General features: G+C 35.3%; 1 long non-coding RNA gene across 1 annotated transcript in view; it reads right to left on the reverse strand.

The window, feature by feature from the left end:
- Positions 1 to 12,021, reverse strand: part of LOC135363778 (uncharacterized) — a 50,569-nt gene extending 38,548 nt beyond the window's left edge. Inside the window, exon 1 of the long non-coding RNA XR_010409843.1 lies at positions 11,906 to 12,021. This is a non-coding gene — a long non-coding RNA (uncharacterized LOC135363778). The remainder of the gene's footprint in view (positions 1 to 11,905) is intronic.
- Positions 12,022 to 12,254: the final 233 nt, after the last annotated feature.

A 12,254-nucleotide genomic window follows, 5' to 3' on the forward strand; every position in this document is an offset into this window, starting at 1 on the left:
ACATTTTTTAACATAATGTGGCATTTGAACTACAAATAGAAGACCTGGTTCTCATCTGTGAGACCTGAGGATCTGCAAGGAAATAATGACAAAGAATGAATGAAATAAACTCTCCTATTAAGTATTATTATATGAATCAAAATTCCAAAATATATGAATAAAGAAATAAAATCAACATTTTTTAAATTTCACTCCAAATAAAGTAAAAATAAAAGAATCTAAAACCAATTTCATGAGAAATATATTTGTGATTCTTAAAAAAGATGGATAACAGCAGTGTATAGAGAATGAAAATTATAAAAGCAGGCAGAATTGATGCAAGAAGCAATTGGGTGCCCTGAAAATGAAATCTACAACCACTGAAAGTAACCACAAGACTGATGAGTAACTGCAGAGTAGTCCTGCAGAACTCCCCCACCATGCAGGATAAGACATAAAAACGTTAAATATATGACAACACACTGAGAGACGGAGGGTAAGTTTAGATGTATCAACATAGATCTGAGAGGAGTTCCAGAAGGAAATAGTAGGGGAAAGGATAGAAAATAAATGTTTGAAAAGAAAATGGTTGAGATATTTTTGCAGAACTGAAGACATGTAACTTTAGGCTGAAAGTAATCATTGAAAGAGCAAAGCAAGGAGTGCCTGGGTGGCTCAGTCGGTTAAACATCTGCCTTTGTCTCAGGTCATGATCCCGGGGTCCTGGGATAGAGCCCCGCATGGAGCCCATCTCTCCCTCTGCCCCTTCCCCTGCCTGTGCTCTCTGGCTCTCTCTATCTCTCTGTCAAATAAATAAATAAAATCTTAAAAAAAAAAAAGAAGAGCAAAGCAAGGTATAGATGATAAAGAAATAAATATCAATAAGTAAATTCCTTGTGAAGCAAAACATCAGAGATTATGAGAGAAGAAAGATCAACAACAAAAAACATCAATACAAGAACCATTAACCTGGAATCTGGTATTCAATTAACTTATGACCTAAAAAAAAGGAGGTCAAGTAAAGACATTTTCGTTTTTTCCCCAAGGATTGCTATAGAGTTTATTGATCCTCATTTATCAGAAACATATATTAAGCTGTATCTAAATACATAGTTTCATCACTTTATCTTCACAAGAACTTGAAGGGTGTATTAGAACATATGGCAAAATAGCAAAAAATTCCTAAAAGACATTTCCAGATATACAAAGATGAGGAGAGCTTTACGACCCACAGCCTGCACTGCAAGAGTATTAGAGAAATATGCCATATAACCACAAACAATTTCATATCACTTAAGAAATTACAAGTGACTCAGCATTTGCTATTTTATTCAAATTCTCAACAGTCAGAACCAGTGTTGTTTCTATCATCTTCAGCAAATAATAAAATTGACGTTGCAGGAGTGATAAATAACAGGCTCAAATTCATACAACAGTGCTGGCACTCTAACACAGCATTTGTGAATTCAATTCTCACCCATTTACAGTACATTTAAAAAAAAGATCTGACCTACCAGATAAAAGGAATGACTCTGGAATTGTAATCCGTTGCTAAGAACAAGTTCTGCAAATATAAGTAACTATGTATCATCTAGTGTCAGAGGAATGAGTAGCTAACATTTCCTTATCTATTTGTCTAGAGCACTCTATAAGAAATTTGCAATTAGGGTGCCTGGGTGGCTCAGTTGGTTGGGCGACTGCCTTCAGCTCAGGTCATGATCCTGGAGTCCCGGGATCGAGTCCTGCATCGGGCTCCCTGCTCGTCGGGGAGTCTGCTTCTCCCTCTGGCCCTCCCCCCTCTCATGCTCTCTCTATCTCATTCTCTCTCTCAAATAAATAAATAAAATCTTTAAAAAAAAAAGAAATTTGCAATTTGATGAGGATTGTTTTGACATAGCTGTGTGTATGCGTAACTATTTATTATTGTATTTACTTATTATTTATTTAGTTTAGTTCGTGGGGTTCATTATTAATTGCACAACTGCAATGATCATGGAGTCTTATCTGCCTTGCTGATAGAGTCATTACTCAGCTCACATCTTATTCCAGGTAACTGATAAAGGATTTACATATAATTTCAAAAATATAAAAATAGAAACCAGAGAATTCTTTATTGGGACCATAAGACTATAGGCATTTAAGTCTTTTCAGAAGAGGAAACCGGGATTAACTTTCACAGTTCTGCATAAACTCACACATTTCTCTTCTAGGTATTTATTCCTGGACAATGGGAAATTTACATAATTGGCCACATGCTTTAAAATAATCAATTACTCAGACCTCATGCTATGGATATGAAATGTGGTTAGTTGAGGCCAGTCATTGTTATTATAAAATATAAATCTAGTCCCCCAAAGTACAAAGGAATTTACCACTGGTTGTTTTAGGGTGTGGTATGAATTAGTAATATTTTTGGCTTTGATTATACCTTTGAGAGAAGTGTACCAAAAATTTGAACTGTTACCATAGCTGGTACGTGTTATTCAGAGTACATGTAATAGCTGAGGATTGTGTCATCATGGAGAGGAAAACTAATTACTTCCAGTGCCCTCACTCAAATTTAAGTGTGTGCTAAAATATACCTGCTAGATTTTAATAGGGCTGGTGTTTACAAAGCTCTCTGTGGTTATGTGGTCATGTCTATAAAAGAATATAAAATTTATTGAAGTTGGTTAAGTTACTAACCTGCAAAATGAGAGTCAATGACCTCAACACTGACATATTTCAGAGGCTGTTTCCAACTAATGAAAATGGAGTATGTGATTCCTAAGTGTCAATACACATTTGAGAGGCAGCATGGATGTAATTGGTAATAGCCTACAGGTTCCTACAGGTCAAGACGGTGGAATCGGGTGTTCCTACAGTCAGGGGACAAATACCAACAGAATTCAGGAGTGAGTGTGGAGAGTTAAGCCAGAGAAGTCTCCATTTCTAGAATGAAGCTAAAGAATCGGAGAGCAAGAAAGATACTGGCGAAGTAAAGGAGAAATTGACTCAGGACACATTTGAGAGAAAGCAGTCTTGATCCTGGCAGAACTCTTATTTGTTCTCTATGGTATGACTCATGGAAAGGCCTCAAGATGTAATAATAATCAAAACAATAAAAGCAATAGTTAACAATTAATGACCTTACCAGATACTAGGCACATATCTCATGTAATTCTCCTAACCTAATGATTAGGAGGCTATGGTTAAACCCTTTTTTATACTGCCCTCTTTACTTCACCATGCATTAACCCCACCTTCTGCGTCTGATATCATCTCTTACTGTATGTCCGTTCTCCTCTGTTTCTACAAAGATTGACTTCTCTTTCGATTAGTGTTAGCATGGTAAATTTTCCTCCATCCATTTAGTTTTAATCTATATGTGTCTTTACTTAAAGTGGATTTCTTCTAGACCATACATAACTGGGTCATGTTTTTTGAGCCACTCTGATAATCTCTTTTGCCTGGGGCATTTAGACTATCAACCTTCAAGGTGATTATTGACATAGTTGGAGGAATAGCTACCATATTTGCTACTCTTTTCTGTTTGTTGCTCTTGTTCTTTGTTCTTATTTTCATCTCCCAAGCTTTTTCTACCTGTTGTGGTTTTAACTGAACATTTTATATGATTCTATTTTCTTTCCTTTCTTGGTATATTGATTTTTGTCCCTTTTTTTACATTTTTTCAGTGGTTGCCGTAGGGCTTGCAATATTCACCTACGGCTGATCCAAGTCCACTTTCAAATGACACTGTATCACTTCATGGATATGTGAATACTTTATAATAACAAAAATAATCTTAATTCCTCCCTTCCATCAGTTGGTTCATACTATAATTAATTTCATTTATATATAAGCATATGTATAAAATAGATATACATAACCATAAATAATCAAATACATTATTGGAATTATTACTTTGAACAATATGTTATCTGTTAGATGAGAGCAAGAAAAATTTTTTATTTCACCTTCACTTATTCCTCCTTTGATGCTCTTCCTTAGTTTATATAGCTCCAAGTTTCTGACCTACATTATTTTCTTTCTCTCTAAATAATTCTTTTAACATTTTCTAGAAGACATTCTCCTGGCAATAAATTCCCCCAATTTTTGTTTGTCTGAGAAATTCTTTATTTCTCTTTTACTTTAGAGGATAATTTTCTAGGCTACAGAATTCTAGGGTAGTGGGTTTTTTTTTTCTCAAAATTTTAATTATTTGACTTCATTCACCTCTTGCTTGCATTGCCTCTGAAAAATTGAATATAATTGTTATCTTTGCTCTTCTATAGGTGTGGTGTTTTTCCTCTGGCATCTTTCAGAATTTTTTCTTTATCTTTGATTTTCTGTAATTTGAAAATGATATGCCTGGTTGTAGGGTTTTTTTGGGGGGGTGTTATTTATCCTGCTTGGTGTTCTCAGCGCTTTCTGGATCGGTGGTTCGGTTTCTGATATTAGTTTGAAGAAATTCTCAGTCATTGTTTCAAAAATTTCTTCTCTCCCTTTCTCTCTTCCTTCTCCTTCGGTATTCCCATTATGCATATGTTACACCTTTTGCAATTGTCCCACAGTCCTTGGATATTCTGTTCCTTTCCCCGCACCCCCCCAGTCTTTTCTCTCTGCTTTTTAATTTTCAGGGATTTTATTGATATCTTCTCTAGTTTAAAGATGCTTTTCTTAGCCATGTTAACCTGCTAATAAACCCATCAAGGCATTTTTCATTTCTATTACAGTGGAGTTTTTTTTTTTTAATCTCCAGTATTTATTTTTGGTTCTTAAATTTCCATCTTTCTGCTTACATTACCCATCTGTTCTTGAATGCTGTCTACTTTATCCATTAGAGCCCTTAGTAGATTAAAGTTGTTTTAAATTTCTGGACTGAAAATTCCAACATCCCTGCCATGGTTGGTTCTGATGCTTTCTCCTGTGTCTTTAAATTGTGTTTTGTTTTATTTTTGCTTTTTGGTATGCCTTGTCATTTTTTCCTGCTACCTGGACATGAGGTACTGGGTAAAGGGAACTGTTGTGAAGCAGCCTTAACAGTGTGGTGGTGAGGTGTGCAGGGAGAGGAAATGTTCCAAAATCCTATGATTAGGTCATTTCATGAGACTTTTAGTGAGCTTATGCCTCTGGGCTGTGGACTTCCCAAGAGTTTCTCAGTTTTTGTTTGTATTTCTCCTCCTTAGGTGGTACAGGATGGTTAGAGTGGGCCAAAGTTGGGTAATCCCTTCCTGAAGGTCAGTTAGGCTCTGGTAGTAATCCAACAGGTTAGGGGACTGGTTAATTAGTTTCCCCTGATGGCAGGCCTTGTTAAGAAGGTGGTGTATTTCAAACTTGTTCTTTTTTTCCTCCTCTTGCTAGAATATGAAGGGACTTTTCTCAGATTCTATTGTGAGAACCTGGTCAAGCTCCTGGAGGTAAATCTCACAACCCTGTGGCGGTCCCCTGTGACTGGGTCCCCTGGAGTTTTTAACACTCAGACTCATCCACATTAAGCCTCCAGCAGTTCATCAGTTCCAGTTCAGGTTTTCCTACCCTTGGTTCCTGGGGCAGTTTGGGGTCATGGGTCTGTGCTCCGATAAGCCGTGACTCCCTGTTTTCACCGGTCTCTCCAATGTTGAGGGCAGTGGTTTGCCCTGTGTCCTCTGCTGTATTATGAGTCCAAGAAGGATGTTGGTTTTTCGGTCTGTTCAGCTTTCTATTTGTTGTTGGGGAAGAGTGGTGACTTCCAAGCTCCTTACACATGGAACCCCAAACCCTCTCAAGATAGATTTTTCTTACAGTTTATGATTTGCTATTTTGCTGACCATTTCTACAGAATAAAATAGCATCTTTCTTTACTTTGTCAAACAACACTTTCCTCTAAGTTTAGACAAAGTGTCAATATATAAGACTTGGCTGATTTGTTCTATCTAGCCTTAACTTTGGAGGCATTATGTCCTTTTAAATGTTTATCATTAAGGGATTTAGTCAGGATAAACAATCTTTAACTTTGAGGAACTTTTATTTTAAATAATATTCTCTTCATATACATATGTCATTTCTTTCTTTTGCTATCAGTTTCTGAACGTATCCCATATGTTCTGTTGAGTTCAGTAGACATCAGTAAATTAAATATTTTATTATTTTTGCTTAATGCACTGTTACTTTCCAGTTTGCAGTTTTAAAGACGGAACTGCTTGGAGCAATGTACGCCTCCCATTAATGACCTATCCCTGCAACTCCATCTCTCTCTAATCCCGGCTTTACTCTCTCTGTTTAAGACACATAGCTCCCCAATAACAATGAGCTATTTCATGCCATTATGCTTTTGTTCATGTGTTAAGTCATCCCACTTTCTCTACTCTGGTAGTGACTGGTTCTTTCAGACACACTCAGAGGTTGTGTTGATTATCTCTGTTCTACAAATATCCTAATCATACTTTTGCATGTGCACACACATGTGCTTACACACACAGATGATATTTTAGCGAAATCATCTATTTCTGTGCCAGTTTCCTCCCTAGTCACTGTAATTCTTTGAAGTTAGACACAGATTCTCATGCAACCCTCTATCTCCAGTGTTTACTCAATGTTTAGGACACTGCATGCTGCACTAATTAGAGCTCAAGTCCCCTGTCTCCCTTTTACACTTCTATCTCTCATGATACAATAAAAAATATATATTAATAAAATCTATTTTTAATTTTAGAATATTCTAATCTGTATCAATTATATGGTTTTCACTTGCAAATAAGTAGAAACCTCAATTAAAACTTTTAAGAATTTCCCTGATGCCAAGTGATGTTGAGCACTTTTTCATGTGTCTGTTGGCCATTTGGATGTCTTCTTTGGAGAAATGTCTGTTCATGTCTTCTGCCCATTTCTTGACTGGATTTCCACGTCACACCAGTCAGAATAGCTAAAATTAACAACTCAGGAAACAACAGATGTTGGTGAGGATGTGGAGAAAGGGGAACCCACTTACACTGTTGGTGGGAATGCAAGCTGGTGCAGCCATATGGAAAGCTGTATGGAGGTTCCTCAAAAAGTTAAAAATAGAACTACCCTGTGACCCAGCAATTGCACTACTAGGGATTTACCCCAAAGATACAAACGTAGTGATCCGAAGGGGCTCCTGCACCCCAATGTTTATAGCAGCAATGTCCACAACAGCCAAACTATGGAAAGAGCCCAGATGTCTATCAACAGATGAATGGATAAAGAAGATGTGGTATATATGTGTATATATGTGTGTGTGTGTGTGTGTGTGTGTGTATATATATATATATATATATACACACACCATGGAATATTAACCATCAAAAAGAATGAAATCTTGCATTTGCAATGACGTGGGTGGAGCTGGAGGGTATTATGCTAAGTGAAGTGAGTCAGTCAGAGAAAGACAAATGCCACATGATTTCACTCATATGTGGAAATTAAGAAACAAAAAAGGTGACCACACGGGAAGGGAAGGAAAAATCAAGTAAGTTGAAAACAGAGAGGGAGGCAAACCATAAGAGATACTTAGCTTTAGGAAACAAACTGAGGGTTGCTGGAGGGGATGTGGGTGGGGGGATGGGGTAATTAGGTGATGGGCATTAAGGAGGGCACATGATGTGATGAGCACATGATGTTATATGCAACTGATGAGTCACTAAATTCTATCCCTGAAACTAATAATACAGTATATGTTAACTAAATTGAATTTAAATAAAAAATTTAAAAAAACACTTTTTTTAAACAATGAAAGGGTGTACGAGCTTATGTGAAACTTGAAGTTTTAGAAGTAGAAGGGCTTTAGGAATGATTTGACCAAAGCTCCAACTCCATTTTTCAGTGACACCCTCATCTCCGTCTTCCCTTGTCAACTTCGGCCATATGATATTCTCCATCATGGTGGCAAAATGGCTACAGCAACTCCAGGTATCCCCCAAACATGATACACTGCCCGGGAAAAGAGAAAAAGTTTCTCTTCCCTACTCTAGAGAATGGTGGATTTAGGCCAGTAGGATCCACAGTAGGAGCTGGTGGCAGATACATGATTAAAACCAGGAATCCTGATTCTAGCACTAACATATGACAGTCTATATAAAATAATGATATTTCTTTTCTCTTTTTAAAATAAATAAATGTCAAATTTTATTCTATGCTGTGCCATTTCTAGAATTCCTCATAGTTCAGAAAAAAAATCTAGGCTTTACTGTTAGAAATATTTTATGCAAGGTTTTATATTACTTTTGTACCTGAAATGTTCTAGAAATATTCCAAATTTCTAACTCAAGTAAATCTCAAGGGGGATCCCTCAAACTTTCCAAAATAAAACAAAACAATGGACAAACAAACCTATTGGGTATATAAAATATTAAAATTATAAAACAAAATATTTTGAAATATATGAAAAATGTATTGTATCCTACAGTAAAACAGGAGTTATTTCAGTTACAATGCTTCTTAATAAAAACATGACTAAAAATAACAGGTAAAATTGCCGATTGATTACAATATTCTATGAAATAGAATAAATAAAATCTTAGTAATAAGAGTAAATACTGAAAACAAACTAAAATAAATATGATTAAGAGAGAATAATCATTTTATTAGAATCTGTGTTCACCACAGTTTGTACATTTCAGAGAAAAATTTAATATTTACATATGCCTCCTTTTTGAAAAAATATTTTAAAACATATTTTATAACCACTGTATCTTTATGTTGGGTATACACTATTATATATTAAATCTTTTGGAGGTGAAGTAATTATAATCTTTAGGCCAAAGAGAGACTAGATTTCTTTAAACTTTATAAAGAAGAGTCACTTTTCCAGTATTATAGCACTGCAAGCCATGCAATACTCATTGGTACATTTGTGAAATTATTTATAATTTATAAAATGCACATAGCCTCTACTAACTCTTCTTAAACTGTCCCCATGGCTCACATGGTCTACCGAGTAAGATCATGCTAATTAGCACCTCAAATATACTTCAGTAACTGCATCTCATCTCATGCTCTCCCTGTGTACCCTGCTCACTCTTCGTAGATTTTTTTCACTATCCTCTGCAATACCAACTTTATAAAATCCCCCTGGCTGTTTGTACCAACTGTTCTTCTGGTAGTCACTGCCCTCCCCTCTTCTCTGATTAGAAATAATTTTTCTTTCAGAATCATTCCAAATATAACTTCTATGAGAAACATCCCTAAATCCCATCTTAGTAGTTAAAATTTCCTATATAATAGAGAATTAGAAAGCTGTCTATGCCCAGCAGATTGAAAGGGCATGGAACAATAGAATATCTTTTCTTAAAACAAAGATTTTATTTATTTATTTGACAGAGAGAAAGAGAGAGATAGCACAAGCAGGGGGAGTGGCAGAGGGAGAGGGAGAAGCAGGCTCCCTGCTGAGCAAGGAGCTCGATGTGGGGCTTGATACCAGGACCCCAGGATCAGGACCTGAGTTGAAGGCAGATGCTCAACCGACTGAGCCACCCAGGTGCCCCCAATAGAATATCTGTAGTCAATGATTACTAAGCTAATAAATCCGTTAATTTTGTGAATTTATAAAAAAATAATTATATAGAAACAAATGTCAGCTTTTTGCTCCTATGTGATTTTTGCTAATTAAAAAAAAATTCCCTGTGAAAATGGATCATAGTAGGCTAATATTCATGATTAAGAAGGAAGTATTCATTGCTTATTATTCTATTGTTAAAAGTCTCTTTTATTAAAAAAGATAACTTAATCTTTATTAATCTTGATTTTTTTAAAAAAAATCTTCTCTAAAAAGTGAAAGACTTGTAAATTCAAATATCTCTTATTCATATGAGTTTGTGACATAGTCTGCAAATTGCCTCCCTAACATACATTTCTGCAGATTTTATTTGATGTGGGAAAGTGTCCCCCTAAAGATACTAAATTCTCCACCTCTCTTGCTGCCGAAGATGGCCTTATTTCTTGCCCCAAAGGCAAAACAATGAAGGTTTCTTAGTAAGGTTTTGCTTTCCTGTTATAGGTGCTGTACATTATTTCCTTCTTTTTTGTACTGAAATGTGGTCATGAGATGGAGGTGAAGGAGTCATATCAAGATCTTAATGATCAAAACTACATGTAAGGGGTGGATGGTCGGAAGATTCGGATCCTAATGACAACCTTGAATAGCTATACCAGTCTTGACCTGTCTAGTGTCAGATTCCTTTTTTCTTTTCTTTTTTTTTTTAATTTAAAAAATAGCTTTACTGAGATCTAATTTCCATGCCATGCAATTCACTCATTTAAAGTATACAAGTCAATGGCTTTTAGTATATTATATATGTATAATCATTACCACCACTATCAGTCAATTTCAGAACATTTTCACGGACTCAAAAGAAACCCTGTACCCTTTACCTATTATTCTCTCATCCCCCAGCCCTAGGGAACCACTATAGATTTTGCTACTCTGGGCTTTCATAGGAATGGAATCATGATATTTCATCTTTTGTTACTGACTTCTTTCAGTTAACAACATGTTTTCAAGGTTGCTCCATGTTTTATCGTATATTAGTATTTTGTTCCTTTTTTATGGCCAAATGATATCCCATTGTGTGGATAAACTATCTTTTGTTTTTTTCCTTTTCAGTTGATAGTGATTGTTTTCCACCTTTTAGTTTTTGTAAAAGATGCTACTATAAACATTGGTGTACAGGATTTTTTGGTATGGATATGTGTTTTCATCTCTCTTGGGTATATATCTAGGAGTGGAATTGCTGAGTCATATGGTAATTCTATGTTTAATTATTAAAGAACTGCCAGAGTATATAATATATAATATATATAATAAAATGCTGCAGATTTGCAACATCAGTCAACATAAATGAGATGAAAAATTCACATCATGTTACTTTGTCATACTACGTTCAAAAAGAACCCATTATATAACAACTTAAAAATTTAGAAAGAAAAAAAACCCAGGCATTATAATTTAAAACTTTGAAAGATTTACTCCTGGATTTCCTTAAAGAACAAACTTTTTTTCAAACTTTAGAAACTAAATTAAAAATTGTATTAGTAAACACTTTTTTTTCAGAAAAATGTTAGCTGAATGAAAAAAAATATATGTACACTTTTATTTATATCTTATTGGATGGTAAAATAAGATACTGAAAGGAGGGTGAAAAGAAGTTGAAAGCCCAGGGCGCCTGGGTGGCTCAGTTGGTTAAGCAACTGCCTTCGGCTCAGGTCATGATCCTGGAGTCCCGGGATCGAGTCCCGCATCGAGTCCCGCATCGGGCTCCCTGCTCGGCGGGGAGTCTGCTTCTCCCTCTCATGCTCTATCTCTCATTCTCTCTCTCTCAAATAAATAAATAAAATCTTTAAAAAAAAAAAAAAAGAAGTTGAAAGCCCAGCTTTCTGTGGGTAATCCTTGTGCAGGTGAGTCACATTTGGCTTAGAGCCATCGTAGGGACTGTTTTAGAAATGTACTCTATGTCTGTATTTTTATGGCTAGTTCTTAAGGTATAGAATATGTTCCATATTACTTATTATCATGGTGTGCCAAACTAATGAATTAAAAATAGTTAATGTTGGAACTAAAAAAAAAAAATCTTTGCCAAGTTGGAAGAAATGGGTTCAGACAGAAACATCTATCATTGATTCTGTCACTTTGCGTGCAGGATATATGGCAGGATGGATATAGGTCATAATTTACAACAGATGCTGAAGTATAAAATATGAATTTGATTTTAACAAAAATTTTACATTTAAAGGAAATAGTATTTTGCTGATTGTAATATGTTAACAATATAAATATATTCTAATACTTTTATAAGGAGGAATATTTTAAGAAGTAATTAATTCATGAACAAGAGAAATTCTAATAGATATAAATGGATATACGGCCAGGAATCTGCTTTGGGGAGCACGACGCTCACGCACAGCCCAGACTGAGATCGACTAATGTACCTGAGATCTACCACCAACATACCTGCAGAGGAGTTCCTGATCCTGCTGCTTCCCTGTGGACCAATGGATGATGTTGTTTGCTGTCAGATAGGCACATATAGTTCTCATTTATATTTGGTTATTGTAAATAAGATGAATTTCCCTAAGTGCAAATAAAAATAAAAAAATAAAAATAAAATCATTTATTGCAGTGAAACTTTAGAAATTTGTAATGGATAAAAGTAAAATAAATATTTGCAAACATGAGAGAATTTGATAGAATTTGATCACTAAGTCAGGCAAATACTAAACCAAAAACATGTATCATCTTATATATATTTTTCTAACTATTCATCTCAAATGACACCAATTGATTTTACTTCTTAATTGCA

The sequence above is a fragment of the Mirounga angustirostris genome, unplaced genomic scaffold, assembly GCF_029215605.1.
Source record: "Mirounga angustirostris isolate CCGP_5_RB_7025 unplaced genomic scaffold, mMirAng1.0.hap1 SCAF_3, whole genome shotgun sequence".
Classification (NCBI taxonomy): domain Eukaryota; kingdom Metazoa; phylum Chordata; class Mammalia; order Carnivora; family Phocidae; genus Mirounga; species Mirounga angustirostris.